The 23,106-nt window shown below is 37.8% G+C and overlaps 1 protein-coding gene across 7 annotated transcripts in view; it reads left to right on the top strand.

Annotated features, from left to right (window-relative positions):
* Positions 1–23,106, top strand: part of adarb2 (adenosine deaminase RNA specific B2 (inactive)) — a 254,338-nt gene that overhangs the window by 126,253 nt on the left and 104,979 nt on the right. Inside the window, exon 1 of one of the 7 annotated variants that reach the window (XM_077554646.1) lies at positions 22,623–22,726. The exons of the other annotated variants lie outside the window; for them this stretch is intronic. The gene's annotated coding sequence lies outside the window, so the exon portion shown is untranslated. Of the gene's footprint in view, positions 1–22,622; positions 22,727–23,106 lie in introns of those variants that run through there. 7 annotated transcript variants of the gene reach the window in all.

Consider the following 23,106-nt stretch of genomic DNA (forward strand, 5'->3'; position numbering starts at 1 on the left):
ACTATGCTTACATGCAGTCAATAACCCTTTCTTTAAAAATGCCATGTAAACACGTTCAAAAACCCGATAAGACCCCTGGGTTACTTTAACTCTTTGACCGCCAAAAACGTTTAATAGCGTTTAGTAAAATCCAAATGAATGCCGCCAAAAACGTTAAAAGACGTTAACTATGGGTTTTTTTGGGGGGGTGGAGGAAAGCCTTGGCCAGCTGTGCTCAAAGTATCAAGCACATCGAGTTAGTATAATGACTATTTATGGGCACTAGATGGCAGCGATGACTCTCTTTGGACAAGATCGGGTAGATCAGTAGTTGAAGACTTGAGTGTTGAGGGGAGAATGGCTGAGGAAGCGAAAAAAAATTCCTACCTTGGCAAACACTTCGCCACTCATTGAGTTTTGGGATCATTTCCCAAAGTGGAAATCGCTGAGACTTTCAGGAAAATGCCTATTAATTTGGAACATGGTACATATTTGAGAGCAATAAGAGAAGACTGTGACCTCAAGTGGTTTATTCTGATTATATTTTCTTACCATGTAAAACATGTTCGACAACCCATCGACTAATTCGGAGCCCTGCCATCCAACTTTAATTGAGGAAAGGTTGCAAAGCTGACATTCTCAAATAGAACACAGTCAAACTTTTGGTACTCGGAGAAGTGGCAGGAAATATGAATAGCGGAGTGCGCGTGTGTGTGCGCGGCGCTTCTCGAGAGGTGGTGTTTGGATGCTGTCTGCTGTCATCAGTATAGTTCCTCGCTGAGTGGGGCTGACAGTTGAGCTGGCCTGGTTGCTGTCACATGTCCTTGTCAGTCCCCGAGTACGAGGACGCACCTCACTATTGTCAGTTTCTATTATCTCTTCACACGCACACACCATGCACATTAGTCTTTATGCTCCGTAGCAGCGTACACACATGCATACACTTTCAATGGGACCTTGCGACCTTCTGCATCATGCCCCTGCTCATGTTAAGTGTCAGGTCTCACATTCTGCCTTTAGCTGCTTCTCCCCTCGGGCTGAATCAGAACCGTGGCGAGAAATTCCCGCCACTGCCCCTGGCTCCGCCGGAGCACTTTCTTTCAGAACACAACTCCGGTTAGCCCTTCAAGTAAATCATCTTTATTTTCCGACGGCAAGGAAGAAAAAGTCCCTGGGAGAGTGAAGACTGTGCCCGGAACACCGATTGTTGTATTTGCGTGCAGTCCCAAGTTTATTCCCGGATGTTTTGCATCCCAGTCCAAGCTTGTCTCTGGTGGAAGTGAAAACGCCGCCTCGTCTCACACTGACAGCTACGTTGTCACATTCAGGCTCAGGGGGACTTAATAAGGCTGTCAAGTGTTTCATGGGTCCTGTCACTCATCACATGTGGGATTGAGATTTTGCATCATCATTGTTCAGTTTGTTAGTACTATTGACGTCGGAGTGTTTTTAGTGGATTTCTAATGTTAAGTGTTAGTTTTCTGAATTTGTCTGTTTATTATTTAAGTACGGCTGCTAATGCGGAGTAAACATTTTTCGATGGCGAGTGCATTCGAACATATTTAAATACGTTCAAACATACTCACAAATACGTTCAAACATATTTCCAAATGTGCTCGAGCATTTCTAATGTTAAGCGTAGTTCTCTGAAGGTCTCCGTTTATGTTAATACGGAAGCGTGGAACTGCCAATGTGGAGAAAACATTTTTTACATTCGAACATATTTGTGATTACGTTCGAACATATTTAAATATATTCAAACGTGCAACAAAGGTTAATGTGAGCCAAATGCTTTAAAAAAATAATAATAATAATAAAAATTCCACTCGCGTATTTACAATACAATATGGTATTATGGCAAAATATGCTGTGTTTGTAGCATTTAGTCTACAGGTACGTTTGAACATGTTTCTATAAATTTTGATATTTGGTTTTTATTTGAGGCAGATATTTTTTCCATTAAAATGTGATTTATGAGGAGGTTAGACCATTGGTCGATATTCACAGTTTGTTTATTTTTCCAGTTAACAAGAATTGTTTTTTTAGCGATAGTAAGGGCTACAAGTGTAGATTGAAATTGTGTATGTGGTAAGTCTAGTAAGCTATTAACTTATTTGCTCCCAAAAACAGATTTATATGTTTTTTTATGCTAGAGCATACAGAAGGCTTTGATGCAGCCTCTGAACTGAAGAGAACGCTTAAAGCAATGGTAGTTATTACAAAAACGGCCAGCATGTGGCAGCAGAGTATAAGAGATCAACCAGGGCCATGTTGCAAAAAGCTTTTTCCCTACTGTTTTAAACAGATTTGTGAATAATGATGAAACTTAGCTATATTCTAATGCTAACTGCTGCAAAACGGAAACGGATAGAATATATAATTTTTCCTGATGAAAGAAGAGACTCTAATCTTTCTTTTGCTAGGTTCAATGTTTTTATAGCAATAGAACACAATATTCTGTGGGCCTTGCAAAATCAGTCAAAATCCAGTAAAACAGCCGGGGAGTGAAAGGGATTGCTTCAGTGAAAATGGCATTGATATTAAGATTTGGGTCTTAATACGTCCTATTGTACAGTATGAAACACATATATACATATCAAAACTAGCTTGAGCTGAAGTAGTTACCTAATGGAAAAGGATTGCTTTCCTCCTGACTAACTTCAGGTAGAGACACGGTACTTTTGGTTGTCAGTGTTAATTTTCAGGTGATTGACCTGTAATTTATATAATCGCCATCAACGTAGTTTTCAAATGGCTTGGATTTGGTTACCTTGGAACAGGTTTGAAAGGTGATAATCACCTGTCAAGTCGCCACAATCAGCCGCATTTGTACTATACAATAAAAGGTGACAGGTGTCACTGAAGTGAGCAACACGGGTTTCAATTATGTACTTTAAGGAAAAACATGGTAGAGTGACAAGACAGAAATGACAAGTTAATTTCATCTCAATTACATATCAATGTTACTGTGATGTGTGAACACGCTGTATGGCTGGAAAACAACAGGAATGTGATATGCAGTAATAAGGCCTCATTATTAAGGACTTAATTTTTCTGCTGTTGTCAGTTGCGGTAACAGAACATTCACTCCTTTCATCTTTTAGCTTTTACACAGCTATGACTAGCAAGTGTGTGTGTGTATGTGTGTGCGCGCGCGGGTTTTCCAATTGATACTGCTAGTCTTGGTTGGATCGTGGGAAGGGAACTCTGTCCTGTTGAACAAGATAACGAAGAACCAGTTGCTCCTTATGTATATAAATAAACTGGTTACTTACTTTCAACCTCTACCCATAATTGTGTTATTATTACTACTGAAAATTGGGCAAAAAGCCGACATGAATGTTTCTTTTATTTATTGTTTATTGTTTATTTTATTTATTTTGTTTTTTAATATTTTATTTTTTATTTTTATTATTTATTTATTTTTTTCCTTTTCTTTACTTTACTTTACTTTACTTTACAATTGTGTTATGTGATGGAGTATTGGATGTCGATTTGAAAGATGGATTTCTGTTTATCTTGAAACAGACAAATAGAGTTCTATTCTATTCCATAAGTAGACAGAGTCGTGCTTTGGCAATGACATTTGGCAATGACATTAATTAGGGTTCCATTCCAATTAGGTTTAAAGGCATAATTAAGCACTGGGTCTAGTCTATTGTATCCTGCTGTCTGATTACAGCCCCCCCCCACAACACCACCTCCTGCTGGCCAGCACTCACTCAAGTATTGGCCCGATACCGATGCCCGGTATCGGTACTCGCGCATTCCTAATCTATATGCATGATTTATTTTTTTTTTTCAACCTACCAGCATCTTAGAAGATGCCAATTGTCAAAAGCAACTGTTGATGATGATAATAGCGACAACTGTGTCAAAGAAAAAAACCTGAAATGACCCCTCAGAGTGACACCACGATAATTAGCATAGCGGGGGAGAAAGAGAGGCACAGTGCGGGACAGATAATCATAGGGCCCGAATGTCTGCTGAATGCTATTAATCAGCAGCATTACCCATAGTGCCCTGGCTTTTCCTCAGTTATCCCACAGTGTGGTGTGATGATGAGCCTCCCCTCTCGATCCAGAGCCTTGTCAGCGTGATGTGTATGCGTGTGTTTGTATTTGCCTGTCTGTATGTGTGTGCGTAGCAATACATCCATGATAAAGGTGAACATGTGCAGAATTAAAAATTTATAGCAAGACCACACGTGAACAAAGCTCTCAAAATTCTTGTTTTAGTGAATAGACAGCATACACGATTCCCTAATCTGGATAAGTAGTCAAGTGGCTGTTACGCAGTTCCGTCTCTATTCCCACAATGCATGTCTGCTAACCGTAGCTTAATGGGCGATTGCCTGGAGGTGTGTGATCACAAAACAAAGAGAGTAAGTAGCCTTTTTTCCCTACAATAACCATTTTCCCAAAACTTTATTAACTCATTTGCTCCCCAAAACGAATAAAAACGTTCTATTTCAAATATTGCCACGGTCCCATAAACGTATTTATTAGCCTCTGACCTGAAGATGCCACTTAAAGCAATGGTAGTTATTACAAAAAAAAAATGTTTTTATAGCAATAGAACACAATATTCTGTGGGCCTTGCGAAATCGGTCAAAATCCAGCAAAACAGCCAGGAGCGAAGGGGGTTACTTCAGTGAAAATGGCTGGGAGTGAATGCGTTAATTGTATTCCTACATTTCCCAGAGTGCCTTTCAGGCCACTTAAAGGGCCAATTGCAAAAGGTTCCGTTCCATTGAGCTGTCAGTTTGTACCACTCTTGTCAAAACTGTACAAAGATGTCAAGAGCTTTTGTTTGCATAAAGCAGCTGTCAGATTTCTTTAGTCAAAACACAATCTGTCTCGGAGCTGTGTTGAAGTCTAGTCTATGGAGGCTACTTGTCACTGTGTACTGTATTAGATTTGTTTTCGCGGAGTTTTTATATTATTTTTTTTATTATTATTATTATTATGAGTGGTGTTAGAAACTGGCTGATGTCTACTGATCTCTTAGATTTTTTACTCCAATGTTTGCTGGTGGCTAACAACAAAGAAAAACTTCTCCTCCAGACCTGTTGGAGTCAATTAAAGTGAAACCCTTCAAAAAGCTGGTTAAAACATGTCCATCCCCTCAAATATTATATAAAACCATCTATTCTGTCACGGTCCACGGAGCCTCTGTGTGCTCTGTAATTGCAGAGAAGATTGAAAATAAGCCACTAAATGTTTTGACCTTTAGTTGGCGTTGCGCCACACAATGTCAGTTTGGATGTTCTGTAATTTCCTCTTTAATGATTTGGTGGATCTGAAGACCTCATATGAAGCGTGGAAACCTTGACTAAGAGTAGAGATTTTTTAACATAAATTAATGTTGCTATTGGTTTCTTATAGAACAAGGTGACCAGGACATGTTCTCGGGTTATTATTGTCTTGTATTCAAAAAGTATTTTAGCTTTAGTTTTCATGAATTTGAAAAGAAAAACCATGACCAACATGAAACACTAATGTCACCTAGTGGCAGAAAATTAACTCAACACAATTCAATGACTCACTGTTTCACACTATTTTTAACTGTTTACTATATCTTTTTAACTTAAAAAAACTTTTTGAATTACTTACTATTAGGGGTGTCAGGCAATATATTTTTTAAATCATAATTAATCGCATGGCTTTAATAGTTAACTCGGAAATTTTAGATCTGATCTAAATGTACAATAAAATGTACAATAAAAAAAATTCAAAGTTTTCATACTCATGTTAACATAAACGTGGGGAAAAAATGTTAAAGTAATAGAAATATGTTGGCATCTTTTAGTCAGTATTTTTATAATAATTCATAAAATTGAGTTAAAATTTAAAAGATGTACTGTAAAAAAAAAAAAGTGTGATATTGATTTGCGCTGAGGTCATTTTACTGCCACTAGATGGCATAATTGCATTTGTCAGACAGTGATAACTCAGTGCACTTCTTTTTCATATTAAGAGCAATCTAATCTTTAACATGAATTAAATTGTGAAATTCTGCACATCTTTAAAATTGTAAAATACAACTTGACCCCAGTCTCAAATATATGCATTATTATTACATTTTTGACTGCTAAAATTTTACGTGGACGTGTCTGCAGGGGTGGTCATTATTCACGCTTTTTTTTAAAAAAAATTATGTGGCGTTAAAGGAACTTCGAATTAACTCAAAATTAACACTCTAATTTTGACACCTCTACTAAACTAAAAGGTCCGACAGCCCTAATATAAACAGTACGTATGTGTGTGCGTTCGTGTGTGTATATGCAGTACAACATGGGCATTACATGAATTATTATTAATTATTAAAAAGCTATTTGCTGATAACTACAAAAAAAAACGTATACGACAATGCTGGCGTTAGGTCATCATTGTCGTCCTAAAGATATTTGCTCGCTAATCTTTCGCCACGGAATGCCACAAATGTCATTTTATATTGGAAGAAAATGTCAGGACTTAACAGTATTACTGTGGAAAGCTTATCTGTGGAAGTCCCACCAGTTGATGTTGCAGACGTTTTGGAAAATTGAGTTTAAATATGTTGGAAACTGGTAAATGAACTGTTAGCATGTTTCCCTTCTAGCGCGTGTCCTAGCGCTCCTTCTTTCCCGCAGTCTGTACATCATTTATCACTATGAGGATTGTTCATTTCTCCCCATGCAAATATGTTTATTGTTGTCATTCCCTCACAGGCCATTTATTTAATATGTTTTCTCACCCTCCTCTCACATTCATTGTTCACCGTGAGAAGTGAGTGTATTGTGAGGAAATCAAACATGTATTTAAAGATAATGGACTGATGTGTGAGTGAATGACTGGTGAGAAAAAAAAAATCTCAGAGGTAAACATAATAGGAAGTCAACCAGAATGCCTTTTCGCCTCGGCTGTTGTAAAAGTCTCCTTTTGTCAGTCAAGGCTCGGCCATTGCTGCCATTGTTCCGCTTTTGGGAAAAGGAATTGGATTTTTTTTCCCGGCCTCCCTGTTGTTGACTTCTCTCGCTCACCGATGGACAGATTTAATTAGGACGTTTTTGGTTGGTTTATTCACAAAAGGACACTGTCTGTTCCTCTGAACGATTCATTTTGAGTGGAACACGTTAGCATCGCAAATGACATGTCGGGAAATGACGCAATCAAACTGTTGGGCGGCGATTTATCAAAATGAATTCAGACGTTTTGGTTTGGATTTCACGTTGGACACTTTCATTGCTTCAATGTAGTTAATAGCTCAATGTTAGTTGATGACAGGTTCAAGGTGTGCTCCGCCTCTCGCCAGAAGTTTGCACGGCTCTGGCTTGACTGGAAACATTTTAAAACAATTACATGCCGTGGCATGTTGCCCTTTACATCACCAGCACACGCCACAAATACTCAATCATGCAAGCCAAGTTAATGGAAGTTATTTGTTTTTGCTCCCCAGCACTCGCACCCTTACCTAAAGAAAAGGTCAGAATTTTAATGCCTCTGCCCACTGTGGTAATCGCCTTTTTGTGTAAACCTTCTGCAACCTAAATGAGACGGTGTCAAACCCGTGTACGGGGTTAACATCTGCCGCTTCTTTTGAATAAGTGACTTGCCATTAAACATCTCCTCCATGTGTAATCCATTGATGCTGCCTTTCAGGAAGTGCTTGTGGGAAAAGATTGGATATATATATATATATATATATATATATATATATATATATATATATATATATATATATATATATATATATATATATATATATATATATTTTTGCAATCATGACAGTCTTTTACTGAATGTCCGTGAAATGTCAAAATGGATCAAGAAATTAGCTAACTATTTTTTTTATACTTTTGTTTGAGTGCCATTCATTGTTTGAACCCTTAGAGATTAAGTTATAATGCAACCCTTCATTCATATTAAACTAGCAGTTAGTACAGCAGCGTTTCCCCCAGTGCTATATAGGCATGGCAGCCCGCCAGGCTAAGTGTCAGTAAATCGGGGGCGGGAGGTGGGGGGTTTTATGTTACATTTTACCACAAATTGTTTTTGTTTTTTTATTTTTGCACTAAACAAATATACGGAAGCATATTGCATTCACTTGGGGAAAGAAACCTCCTGTTTTTCTGAGTAATTTTTGGGGGGGAGCTTTGTTTTTGTCTGTGTAATTTAAAAAAATATATATTATTTTTTCTGTAAAAAAAATAAATAAATAAAACGGGGGGGAAGGGTCAGAAAAACAGGAGGAAAAATTACTTTGAAAAAAAGGAAAAAAATATTCAGAAAAACAGGGTAAAATGTATTTAAAGAAAAAAAACAGAAGGGTTTTGTTTTATTTTTGTTTTTACCTCTGAACTCCAAGTGACTTGTTGTAGACTCGCTAATGCCGGACACATCCGCAGAAACTTAACTGTAGCTTATTAAAATAATGCCCATTGATTAACATGTTCGTATACTTAACCTTGACTGAGCCAGTTTTATAGTTGAAGGTACGTTGGAGGTATGCGGGAAAATGTCCACCATTAGTGAGTCTGCAACAAGTCACTTAGAGTTCAGAGGTTAAAAATAAAATAAAAATCCTAAAAACAGCATCAGCTTCTGGTTTCTGGAATATATATAATTTTTAATATTTATAGTTCCTCTTTTTTCTGAATATTTTTTCTCAGTTTTTCTGAGTAATTTTTCCTCCCGATTTTCTTAATATTTTTTGTGACAGAAAAAAAAATCTGTAAAACAGAAAAAATATTCAGTAAAACAGAAAAAAAATATTCAGTAAAACAAAAAAAAATATTCAGTAAAACAAAACTCCCCCAAAATTTGTCAGAAAAACAGGTGTATTTTTTTTTCAGGTGAATGCAATACACTTCTGTAGAAATACTGTACACAATTTTTTTCAATCTTGCACTAAAGGAATACACCAAATAAAAATAAAAAAACACTAAAACTAATAAAAATCAGTCAATCAGAATACAGCCCACTAACTAAAAGAGGGATGAATAAACAATACAAATGTTGCCATTTCACTTTTGTTAGGGACTTTATTTTCTCTTTTTCTCCCTCCCAGAATCAATATTGGTACATCCCCATCACCTGTCAGCCTCTATTAACCAATAAAGGTTCAGGATACTAGTTTGCATGCCGCCATTAATTAAGCAATTAATGAACATTTTGGAAACAGTTTAGAATTAGCCGAGTCTTCAAGCTTAAAGTGTCGACATGTATATGACTGATTTTGGTGAATATATTTATTGGTTTTCAGTAATTTTGGATTATATTTCATGCTGCCAACATAGACAACCAAATATTACTCCCCCCTCCACCTTTTTTTTCCCCATAGAAGAGTCCGACTGTTTCCAGACAAACAAGTCAAAATTGCTTCCCCACATCAGCATCCAAGTTTCAAGTAGAAAAAAAAAAAAGTTAATAAGAGTAAATGGACTAACTGGAATCATCTGAATGAAGCAAAAGAGTGCAGCTGCTCCCCTCCCGCTGCAACGCCTGATTGGTTTAAGAATGCACGCTTAGACAGATAATCAGCATAAATTCATGGGGAAAATTTGTCAGACCGCAAGTGTGTCCTTGAGGGAGGAGAGAGGCGTGACTATGTAGTCAATGTTGTCGCCACACTAGCTGACGCGCACCGTGTCCTAATCCTTCCCCCTGGAACCCAGACGCCGTTAAACTGGCTGAAATGAGTGCCATGCAGGGAGTAAATGGAGGGAGACGACCGACCACAATGGCCGGGAAAGTGGCTGCTCTTGTAAAAGGGAGGATTAGAAGAAGAGCGATCCTTTTGCGTAGGCGTGCCCGTAGAGACAAAGCCCACTGTTTACACTCCTTGCAGTTGTTGCCCACCGTCCTTTGTCAAACGGTGTAGAGGGACTAATCTTAACCAACCACTTCATTAGGTACACCTGCAATATGGAATGACAGTGCTTTGATGTACTTCTGAGCTACAAAAGAGGGATAACAGTAGAAAGATATTACCATAATAATTTTTATTTTTTTATTTTAACAATGCAGATTTAGTTGGGTTGGCGCCAGTTTACACTCGTACTAATATAGCGAGCCCGACCGATTAATGAGATGGCCGATTAAATCAGCCGATTGTGGCCCTTATCATTGGCCAAATGACCAATTTTGCAGTTTTTTGTTTGTTTGTGTGTTTTTTTTACTTTTATGCATGCTAACTGTTTACAGTAGTTGTAGATAAGTAACACTGGTCACATTATTTAGACAGAATTCTCTCCATAACTTGCCATAGCCGACACAGATTTTTGTCAAAAGAAAAAAGTGATTACTGATTAATCTGCCTATTATTTAAAAATATATATAATGTATAAAATTACCCCCCTGCCCAATTCTTTTTCAATAGGCGCCACTTACGCACACAAATTTTGCTATTAACTCGTTTGCTCCCAAAAACATATTTATACGTTTTTTTGTTTTATGCTAGAGCATACAGAAGGCTTTCATGCAGCCTCTGAACTGAAGAGAATGCTTAAAGCAATGGTAGTAATCACAAAAACGGCCAGCAGGTGGCAGCAGAGTATAAGAGACCTACCAGAGCCGTGTTTAAAAATAGCTCTTTTCGCCAGTGTTTTAAACAGATTTGTGAACAATGATGAAACTTAGCTATATTCTAATGCTAATTGCTGCAAAACGGAAACTGATACAAATGTACTTTTTTTCCTGATGAAAGAAGAAACTCTAATCTTTCACGTTTTTATAGCAATAGAACAAAATATTCTATGGGCCTTGCAAAATCAGTTAACTATTAACTTGTTTGCTCCCCAAAACGTATTTATACATATTTTATGTTTTTTATGCTAGAGCATACAGAAGGTTTTGGTACAGCCTCTGAACTGAAGAGAACGCTTAAAGCACTGGTAGTAATCACAAAAACGGCCAGCAGGTGGCAGCAGAGTATAAGAGACCAACCAGGGCCGTGTTTAAAAAAAGCTCTTTCCCTACTGTTTTAAACAGATTTGTGAATAATGATGAAACTTAGCTATATTCTAATGCTAATTGCTGCAAAACGGAGGCAGATACAAATGTACTTTTTTCCTGATGAAAGAAGAGACTCTAATCTTTCACGTTTTTATGGCAATAGAACCAAATATTATGTGGGCCTTGCAAAATCAGTCAAAATCGAGTAAAACAGCCAGGAGCGAAGGGGGTTGCTTTAGTGAAAATGGCTGTGAGTGAATGAGTTAAGATTCTCTGCTTTTAATGACAAGTCCATAGTACGAACTTAACAAAAAAATATTACAAGGTAATTTATAGATTTATGTGTCAATAATAAAACCATTCTTAGTTGTTTACAACTGCTGTAAAACATTAACCTTTTCTTTTAAATATGTTTATATTGTGTTATTTTCACCATTCTCTGAATATTTCCTATGGTAAACGGCATGTAAAGTCTCGCCCCAACATATGAAGATTGCGATTGCTTTCAAATGAAATCATCAGGGCCTCTTCGCCATGAGGGTGATTTTCATTATCAGCAAATGACATTTATGCATCTGCACCAGATTGGAAGTACACCGCCTCAGCTGAATTGACATGAATCACAAGTTGGGAAATTCCGGGGTCAAAATGTGTCATTTTGTTTGCTCCACCATTATTGTTCTGTTTTCTACTTGATCGATCTATAATTCTAACACTTAATTTTCACTTCTCCAGGCACCTCGTGTAATTGTACATTTCATTATGTTAATATTGAAATGAGTGTGGGCTGAAAGCTGCAGTGGCTTGCTTTGTGTGGTGAATGTATGCGATGGCACGAATGTGTTAGTCATACAGCAGACAGACAGCGTTTATAGAGTCATTCGCTCTCACAATTACCTCGCAGACCTTTCCCTTTCAAGCGCCAGTCTCTTGAAAATTACACATGCAAGCAAATGTGTCCTAAAGCAAAACAGACATTTTTATTTTGAATGTAGCAGCTAATCAAACATAGTCTGAGAATGCAAATATGTGTGCAATGAAACGCACGTTCACTTATTCGGCGGGAGCCAATCAGACAAACTTTGCCTGATGAGGTCATCAGGATTGCGAATGTGTGTTCATGTATAGTATGTGTGATGACAGCTCTGCCATGGCGTACTGCGTCAGTCTCACTTCAACAAGCCACGCACACTTTCACACAAACACACAAATCCCACATCAACACGGTGTCGTTATTAGTGGCACATACAGCGTGTGAAACCCTTGTTTCCATTTGTGACTATCCGTAACTCCAGATTCACTCTCGTCAACCGCGGGATACCACAAGGCTCCGTACTTGGACAACTCGATCCCGATCGACAGATGAAAACCTGCTTCAGTCTGTGCTCAGTTTGTGTATTTTTAAGAGGCTTCGCATTATCTACCTATCTATCTATCTATCTATCTGCTAGCAAGCTAGCTAGTTAGCTATCAGTATCTATCTAGCTATTAGTATCTAGCTAGCTATCAGTATCTATCTATCTATCTATCTATCTATCTATCTAACACAAGGGTTTCTGTTGAGAGTAAAATTTACTCTACAGAAGTATGAAAATGGGACTTGAGGCAAAATGGTTTAAAAAGTAAAGGACATGTTGAAGAATGAAGCCATGACCAGGATACTGACACATACTTACTATGTCATATAATGTGAGAGACATTAATAAAGGGATACTTGACTCATTGAGACATTTTCAGCAGTAAAAAGTTAATATTTTTTTCCGGAATGAATTTGGTAACTTCACTATTTTTCTTGTGCAATTAATACCTTTAAGAACAAATTTTCACCTGCGCTGAGGAAGTTGGTAATGACGAAGGGTGTTCGGGAAAAAAAATCGATTCGGCAATATATCGCGATATTACGGTGTGCAATTCTCGAATCGATTCAATATGCAGCCGAATCAATTTTTAAACATCAATTTTTTTATGGGAATATTCAACAAAACGTCTTACTTATAAAAAAAAATTCATACAAATCTTACACTGTACAAGTTTACTGATGAGTATTTTCTAAATTTGAGTAAAAAAAAAAAAAAATCGCAATAATCAATTTATAGATTTGCATCGGGATTAATCGGTATCGAATCGAATCGTGACCTATGAATCGTGATACGAATCGCATCGCCAGGTACGAGGCAATTCACACCCCTAGTAACGACCAATCACGGCTCACCTGTTTTCTGGATTAGGTCATAGTAAACTCAGCCATGATTGGTCGATACCAACTTCCTCAGATGATGTAATCGTCAGTCGACAGCAAGTAGAATTTTGTATTTTTTAATTTATTAATTGTACATGAAAAATAATGAAGTTATCAAATTACTTAATATGAACTTTTTACTGCTAAAAATATCTCAATGAGCCAAGTATCCCTTTACGAGCCTAATTTTCTCCTAGTTAGTCTTTTCTTCTCGACGAAACTCTCCCTAGTATCAGTCATCTGTCTTTAGCCGGCCGCTTTGTGTTCTCCGGTCCTGGTGTGGTATTATGCCTGCATGCATCATGGACCCGCTAACAAATTACATGGAGTAGCCACTCGGCTTCCCCTCTCACTCAGCTGTCAAGTGGAAGCGGTGAAGCATTCTCCTTTCTCTCCACTCCACTGTCATCCAGCCCTCCGTCTCGCCAACCGGCCCTCCTCTTCTTGGCGTGCCTCCTCACCCTCACGCTTGCCATCCCCCATCATTTCCTGTACCTGCTGCGTCCCTCCGTCGGGGCCCTCTCCATCATTCTCCTTCATTAATCCATCCTTTCCCACCACTTCATGCAACATGTACAGAAGAGCCCTACAGCTAGCAAAAGTCCAAATCAACAAATGGAAGTTGTACTGTTCAGTCAATACAGTATTCTGTATGTCACTTGGCAAAAAAAAAAAAAAAAAAAAAGCGCCTGGCCATCAGATCCAACAGATATGACAGCCACTTATAGATAAAAAAAAATTTTTTTTAGAGGGGGGGCCAATATTCAGGGAAAGAGTTTATTAAGTGGCAAATTTGCGAGAAAAAAAACTCAGAAACTTACGACAAATACACGTAGCATATCTATAGTTTAATGTGAGAGGATTTGTTGATGGTTAATGGGACACTGTTTCTTAATTTAAACTTTACTCGTCATACACGGCAGCTAGAGCGACGACACTTCCTGATCCCCAATCAGCTGACTAAACACTAACCAATCGGAAGCTAGCATACTTTAGGTCAATGTAATTGAATGACGGAGAGCAGCAGATTTCGACACATCAATACAACACACTATTCTGTGGGCCTTGCAAAATCAGTCAAAATCCATTTAAACATCCGGGAGTGAAGGGGGTTGCTTCAGTGGAAATGGCTTGTTAAAAGTTCAAATGAATGTCGTAGATCCTACAGAAATTGTACTTATTTTCACTTTTTAAAAAATTGTCAATTCACTAAGAAAATAAAAAAGTAAAAATTTTTACTGTTAATTTCTCAGTAAATATAAATGTTTTTTTCATTTATTTTTCTAGGGTTTTAAAGTTAAATTTTACATTTTATCACAAATCTTTGTGAAATTACGATCAACAATCAATATATGTATTTCTAAAGGAGTTTTTTTTGTAAATTAACTGAAATATTGTGTGTTTACTTTTTACAGTTAGTGATTTCATGTCAAAATCAGAGTTTATTTTTATGGATTAAATTATATTTTTAAATTAAAATAAAAAAGTGTCAAATAAAAAAGTTATTACTTTTTTTTTCTTTTTTTTTTACAGTGTACATTATTACCTGGCATACCATGATTGTTAAATTAAACATATCGGTTAGACATAATTAGGATGCATTAGTGGAAATCTGCGTCCCACTGAGTAGTTCACACTTTTGTCATGCGTTGCCGCTGGGGTTTGCGCGTGCACACATAATAGCTTGTTCCAGTAATGCTTATGTTGCGGGAAAATTGTGGAGTTCAGCTGTATATTGTGCTTAGCTTTTGTACGGTTTCCTACTCAAGTCGAGGTGCCTGAGGGGTGTGTGTCTACATTGGCAAAGTATAATAAACCCAGTCAGATTGTGTACAGCCATACATGACTGATGAATAGTCTACCAGTGGAGCCCTGACCTCTGAAGGTCGCCAGGTTTTTATCTGTTTGACTAGTCACATGAGCACACATATTCATCGGCATGTACAAGGACGCAGGCAAACTGTAAGCAGTGAATTGCACCACTGCCTCTGCGACAGCTACACTGAGAATATTTTAGTAACTGTAATTCTTGGGATATCAGCTTTATTGGGCATTGTAACAGCATAACTATATTGTTCCTTCAAAATATCTCAAAGTACAGCCATTAACCCTAATAATATAATGCCCCCCCCCCCCCATTAAAACCCCGACGTATATGATCTGACACATGCATTGCACGGATAATCCATTAGAGGGCAGTATCACCAATCTGTTGGCTTTTCCAGCCTCTTCCTTTAACAGGAAAACATTATGTTTCAGTTTTGCAGCAATTATCATTAATATATCGCTAAATTTAATCTTTACTCACAAATCTGTTGAAAACACTGGGGGAAAAGCGCTTTTTGTAACATGGCCCTGGTTGATCCCTTATACTCCGCTGCCACCTGCTGGCCCTTTTTGCAATAACTACCATTCTTCAAGCGCCTCTTATGCTCTAGCATAAAAAAACATTAAAAACATTTTTATTTTTTTTTAAACATATAAAGACGTCTTTGGGGGCATGTTAATATTTATTTAAATATAACGTATTTATACGTTTTTGGGAGCAAATGAGTTCATAGTGGGAAATGTTCTTTCTGATTTTTGGAAATACTAATTTGTTTGATATGTCTGTTTATTTTTCTATTTTATGACAGTTATAAATGTACGAATTTAAAGCATTATGACCAGATGTATCAAATGTGACACAAATCGAAAGTCTTATGGAGAAGTTGATTTTCAAAATGTTTGTTAAAAAAAAAACATTAAATACTCTCACAAAGAATCAGAATTTTCTCTCATATTTCATGGTTCAGGCTTTATAGGGTTAACAGCTAAACCCTTGGCAACAAAAGTGAGTATACCCTTAAGTGAAAATGTCCAAATTGTGAACAGTCCTTTTTCTGGATGGATGAATTTTAAAATGAAAGCAAAAAGTATTGGGAAAATTCCAAATATTGTGGACCACCCAAAGTTTTTTTTAGTTTTTTTTATGTGAACAGTGGACCAGGACCAAACTTGAATGCTTTGGACTTTGGTCCATAATTACCCTGTCTTGCATCTAAATATTTAAACATAAGACAACACTCTTGCTAATACTCCCACATGCTGCCTGGTAGTTTGATGCTTTCACAGTAGTAAACCCAATAATAATAATAAAAAGGATTATAGTGTTACTCATAACAACTTTAAAAACAAAACAAAAAACAAGGAGGTGTGAAAATGAGACTTTTTTGCTCTTTTGGTGACTAATGCAAAGTACAGCTCCAAACTCCCACCAAGTGGGCCAAATATTCTGAGCCAAGATCTCACAAATTGTCCAGTGGTCCCCATCACCCCAAAATGGCCAAATGTGTTCTGTGCTGGCTTTCGGCCGCAGGTAGTAATTACTGGTTAGGCTGCGGAAAGTGGGGAGAAATGCACTGCATAATCAGCAAGCCCGCTCACAGTGGGAGCGGGTGACAATGGTTTGTAATTAACAAGATAATTGGCAAGAGATGGCAAAGATTTCTCAAGTTCGCTCTTCTTTGCCTGTCATTTTGTACAGTTTGCGCTTCTAATCCGTGGCGGAGATGGCTCAGTCACTAATAATAATAATAATAATGTCTTCCTAGCTTGAATGTGAGAAGTGGAGCAAAATTTGTTTTTACAATATTTGTTTTGTAAATAATTGTGCATTCTTGTGAAAAAAATACATTATTATGTTTTAAATAAATTAATGTAATTAAATAAATATTATAAATAATAATAATATAAATATATTAAATTATGTTGTTTTTGTTTTCAAGCAAAAGGCTGTAGATCTTTTCAAAATCTATTATTAGCCTGTCTGACAATAATAGTGGATTTCAGAAAGTGTGTTTTTTGCAGGTACTTGTCTGCACAGGTGTCTCTTCCTATGTGCTCATTTATGTTTATTCTTGCCTTCACTCAACCAATGAGAGCTCAGGCAGCAATATGTTTATCGCTCCCAATTATATTTCTCAAGATTAAGAAGTCACAGTGGCACTTGTTTCCTTGACAACACTGGCATTACACCTCAAGTTCCATTAATAAGTGTAGATTTTTAAAAAATGGCAGTTTTAGATTTTTAAAATGGCAGTTTTAGATTTTTAAAACGGCAGTTTTAGATTTTTATTTTTTATTTCTATTTTTTTATTTCACAGTAGCCACCTTTGACCTGTTCAATTGACCTTTGCTGGAGTCATCACTCCACTCTATTTTTATACAGTATTTAAAAACAACGACCACTGTTTTCTCAAACCCTGGGGCATCAGATACAATGAAAACAGCAGAGGCCCCAGAATTTAACCCTGTGGAACGCCATACATTCTACATGTGAATTCATATTGCACATATTCGTCCGACCATTTTCTTTCTTTCTTCTTTGTGCTTAGCATAGTATGAATGGATTACTGTATATTAATAAAGAAATAACACGATGCACCATCCCAACAGCCACAAATCGACTACTGAGCGCACCAAATTCCCCGCAGCACAGCTGCATGAACAAACATGTTTTTTCATAAGTGAGAGATGAGGAAAGCGTGGTCTACCTCTCTAAATTGATGACGCATAAAAAGTGTTAATAATGTATAAGGTTTTAAAAATTCAATCTTGAAAAGGTGCGCTGTTGAGGAAGAAAAAAAAAATGGCGCAACACAGAGCCGAGTGTATATTTGACAGGTGACATGATTCTTTTTCGTGTAATTGATTTGCTTTGCCATTTGTTCCCCCCCTTTTTTCCATGTTCTGCGGAGCAGTGGAGGCAGCGTGTGTGATAGATGAACCTGATGGAGTTCATTTTTTCCCTCTCCACACCACTGGGTAGCCTCCAGTGCAATGAACGTGCTGCTTTCCTGAGCAGGTTATAGCAGAATAGTAATGTTCCCCACTTACTAAACATGTGTCGCCTATATGGAGGTTTACAGGCTGCACGGTGCAGGTCTTTTTTTTTTTCTTTCTTTTTTTTTTTCTCCATGTAGAGGAGCAATGCCAATTTTTTTTTATTTTTTATTTATTTATTTTATTTTTTTATACCTGATCATCAATACATAGACAAAGCCCAGTTAAAACTGTTTACTCCACATTGGTAGTTCCAAGTTGATTTGTAATCATGTTTGATACTAAAATGAATAATGAATCCTGTTTTTCTCTTTTTACCCCCCTGCTACCCTTGATGCTTTCTCGTAACAGGTAAGAACTATGTTCCCCTTCATTCTGTATCCGCTTGGCTTACAAGTGTGCAATTTCATTCCATGGGTTGCATCACATCTGGCCTGTCACTGACAGGCCAAGGCACCTGACATACAACCTCAGCTGTATTCCGAACCACAGGTCAGCGCCGCATGGCCATCCATCATACGCGAGCCGATGTGTTTATCAGCAGTCGAGAATTAGACGGCCTTCGAGCGGGGATGTGTCACCGCTCACTTAGCTCAGTTAGCGCACTTAGCTTGGAGTCGGTGACTCAAGCGTGCTCGTTCTCAAGGCGCTCTTTAACTCCGTCGCAACTTCTCACCTTCCTTCACAACCTTGTATTTGCTGTAACACTTTCCCCACACATTTTTAACAAGTCAAGCATTGTGACAATTAGGGCTAAAATTATTCACATCTGATTACGTTTGGTCTCTTTGATGTCCCCTTTCTTCCTCCTCTTCCCATCATGTGCGTTTTGCCCTCAAATCCGCATTAAAATTTTTTTATTGTGGTATGCTTGCTGGATGGGAGCAGAAACCACAATAATCACCACTCTTATGTCAGGCGGAGCTGAGGAATGTAGCCCAAGGGGGGAAAAAAAGGCCGCCAAGTGAAATTAATGGTGAATTGGAAATGAATCAATCGCTAATGACAATGTGTGTTCACTCTATTACTACTTTCCTGACGGCTGAAGCCCCCCGGGCGCAGGGCCGTCGCGTCACCCGGCGACACAGGGAGTGCTGGTGGCATCGTGATCATCTCGATGTCTCTCATTTCTCTGTAATGATTTTCCATTCAAGCATAGCGCCGCCGGCTTTTAGCGTTTCGGTTTCTCATAGCAAATCAATTGAGGTATGAAAAAGCAAAACAGTTCATTTGGTTCAGGTTTGTTAAAAATTCTATCTTACACAGAGGGGCCACAATGAGGTAAGTATAATTGGCCAGTAATGCTGTGTTTACAGCATACGCACTCAGCTCGCCATTGTATGAACAATTTAATTCTCAAATGAGTCACTAGTGTCTCCTCGTAGCCCAAATCCGCAATCGCTGTTCGTGTACAGTTCAGCAACTGAATCCCGAATCCATTCAAATGGGTGATTAATTGTACTTTCGCTGAAAAATACGTCATAGTCCAAAAAAAGTGTTTAGGTTTTGAAAACTGTTTATGTTTTAGTCAGGACAATCATTTTACACCTGTATAAAAAAAATTAGCAGAAAATGTTGAGCATTTCAGATCTAAAACTATTTCACATAAAATTTTCTCTCATATTTTTGATGAAAAACAACTTGACACACAATTACAGTATGTCAACAAGTAGCTACTATAGCTCTATGCTATAAGCTAGTAAATTAGCCAGCATTAGTTAGCGGTTGGATTAACTTTCTTGTTAGAACGTTATTGGATTAATGTTATATTATAACTATAATTTACCTTTTTTCTTCTTCTTTTTTTTTTTTTACCGTTCACCGTGAATCCACCTCCTGTCTGTCCCAGGTGTTTGTGCACGTTACTCTTGCTAGCTGCAGCTAGCGCTATTAAAATACTTTTTAGATTAGCTTAGTGCTAGCTAGCAGCAAATCCGCAAACGGATGGATTTAAAATGAGTCCAAAATGAACATTGATGGAAAAACAGACAATGTATAGTGAGGTAGTGTTCATTTTGTCAACAAAAACAATTTCGTCAACACATATTTTTCACCGGACTAAAACTAGACTAGACTAGACTAAAACCCTCATTAATAAACTAAACTAAAAATCGATGGACATTTTTGTTCATGAACTAAAATGTCTATCGATTTTTAGTCTAGTTTTTATTAGGTGAAATAAAAACATTTCTCGTCTTCATTAGTTGACGAAAATGCACACTGATTTAGTCCCAGTTATGATTTATTAATGAGGGTTTTAGTCTAGTCTAGTCTAGTTTTAGTCCGGTGAAAAATATGTGTTGACGAAATTATTTTTGTTTAGTTTTTGTTGACAAAAAGAACACTACCTCTCTGTACATTGTCTGTTTTTCCATCCATGTTACTTTTGGACTCATTTTAAATCCATCCGCTTGCGGATTTGCTGCTAGCTAGCACTAAGCTAATCTAAAAAGTATTTTAATAGCGCTAGAGGCCAGCAATGAAGTAATAAAGACAAAGGTGTTGATAAACATTCTACAGTTGGCCTTCATTCCCTGATCTTGACAATATACATTCCTCTGTCACAATAAACATGGCAATGCTAATAAAAACACTCATGCTAATGGCCAATTCGCTACCTCATGTCAAGTCGCCACCGATTCGTGGACAGCCCTAGAACACACACCCTGCCTCATATTTGGCGGATGGAACCATGTGGTCCCTTTTATCAATCAATTAATTTTAAAGGGGAAACGTAATATCTTTAGCTGGGCTGAGCAGTGAAGGGAAGCCTCCATGTCACTTATCCAGGGAGTGCAGGGACCCAAGGCTCAGTGCACATTAGTTGACTGCTCCCCTAGGATTCACAGATCATTTCTCTTCCCTGACGTGGAACATGGCGCTACCCATGGGTATCTGACAGTGTGACATCACCTCTGTATGTGCGCTTGCGTACGTGCGTGTGTGTGTGTGTGTGTGTGACCTACAACTTGGACCATCAGCACAAACCTCCGTTCCATTCATTTGAGATGCTTTTTAACACCTTAGGTAACAACAAAAGGCGTCAGCTGCTATATATCAGATGGGCTAATTCAACTTTTTTGCTTACCAGCCACTAGGGCTAGTAGTTTACCAGAGCTACTATCCACTTAGCATGTTTACTAGCTACATTTGTGTTGTTGTTGTGTAGTAGATGTCAAGTTAGGTTAGCATCGGATCTCCTCTTGGATATGACCTTAGATCGTGGACTGATCGAATCAGGAATCGCCAAAAAGAGGTTGCTTTTGGAGATGAACTGCCTTTCAACCTCATAGATCTCATTTGCTCCCAAAAACATATGAATACGTTCTATTTTAAATATTATCAGTGTCCCAAAAATGTATTTATACGTTTCAGTTTTTTTTTTCATACAGAAGGCTTTGATGCAGCCTCTGAACTGAAGAGAATGGTTGAAACAATGATAGTTATTCCAAAAACGGCCAACAGTTGGCAGCAGAGTATACGAGATCAACCAGGGCCATTTTGCAAAAAGTTGTTTTCCCCTACTGTTTTAAACAGATTTGTGAATAATGATGAAATGCTAACTGCTGCGAAACGGAAACAGATACAAATATATGTTTTTTTCCTGGTGAAAGAAGAGACTCTAATCTTCTTTTTTTATTTTTATTTTTTGGTAGGTTCCATGGTTTCATAGCAATAGAACACAATATTGTGTGGGCCTTGCAAAATCAGTCAAAATCCAGTAAACCAGCCGGGAGCGAAGGGGGTTGCTTCAGTGAAAATAGCTGTGAGTGAATGAGTTAAAAGGAACCCCGACTGTCATGACAAGTCTGCTTTATATTATTTATTTGGTTGTAACTAACATAACTAGGAGATTAATTTCTCAAAAATCATTTCCAGTTTAACACATTTTGTAAAAACTTTATTTGGACATACGCCGCCGTTGTTATTTACCCAACGTGGCTTAACTTGCTTTCTTTATAGGAGTTGCACATTGCTCGTCCGTGAGCCAGCCGTCATTCGACGTCACTATGCACTGAATACGTCCAAATAAAGTTTCTACAAAATGTATTAAACTAGGGGGAAAAAATGAGAAATGAATCTCATAGTTATGTTAGTAACAACCAAATAAATAATATAGCGCAAACTTGTAATGACAGTCGGAGTTCCGTTTAAGGAAGCTCAACAGGTTCTCAATAGGGTTGGGATCTGATTGGCTGGATCGGAAACATCTTAATTTGCCCGATCGATCAATGACGTCATTGATTAGGCTCCACGAAAAAAGACATTGCAAGTTATATTTAATGTTTGTCAGTGTTTTTTGAGGATCTTCAGAGCCTTTTTTCAACTTTATGAAACATATTTAAGAGTGCCAGTTTGAAAAAAAAACAAAAAAAACAAAGACATATGAATCTGTAGCAAGATCTGATTTCAAGTCATGAAATTAACTGATGTAAAAAAATAAAAATAAATTTAAGTGGTGGGGAAAAAAAGACAGGAGAAAAGCTGCCTTATCATGCAACAGAAACCTGCAATCATCCTTGGAGGAAGATTAGTGAGCGGACTGGTGAGCCTGTGAATACCCTTCACTGTGTGAGCAGGTGGCCTCCCATATCAAGTGCAGCACATTAATCCAGCCAGTTAACAAATAGGCAGCCTGGCTAATAGAGCACTGCCAGAGGCTTATGTTTCCACCATTAGAGGGGGGAGTCGTTTAATTTGTCTCTGCTTTGGACAAGGATAGAGAAGGAAGAGGTGATCAAGTGAGGTAGGGATTGATAAAGAAGGAGGAAAAAAAACAACTAGCTGGGGGGGAAGTGCCAAGCTCGGTGAATAGAGTAGATGTGAGATTGTGTTGTCAGCAATTTCGAATACAAGCTGCTGTTCGCTCGAAATGTTTGCCTGGCGTTTTGTCAGTCATAAGCGGTGTCAAGTGAACGGCACGTAATTTGTTTGGAAAAGGCCCAAGAGATTTATCGGCGTGAACTCACCACTTTAGATCCACATTGCAAAATGTTCGATGATAATGGATGAATGATGAACACTCCAGACACATAATATAAAATGTTTCGATTGCCAAAATGGCCCAAAAAGTTTACCTTCTATTTCGTGCAAGGCCAGGGGGTCTACAACTGTTGTTTTTTTTAA

This window comes from Vanacampus margaritifer, chromosome 20, assembly GCF_051991255.1.
Source record: "Vanacampus margaritifer isolate UIUO_Vmar chromosome 20, RoL_Vmar_1.0, whole genome shotgun sequence".
NCBI classification, from domain to species: domain Eukaryota; kingdom Metazoa; phylum Chordata; class Actinopteri; order Syngnathiformes; family Syngnathidae; genus Vanacampus; species Vanacampus margaritifer.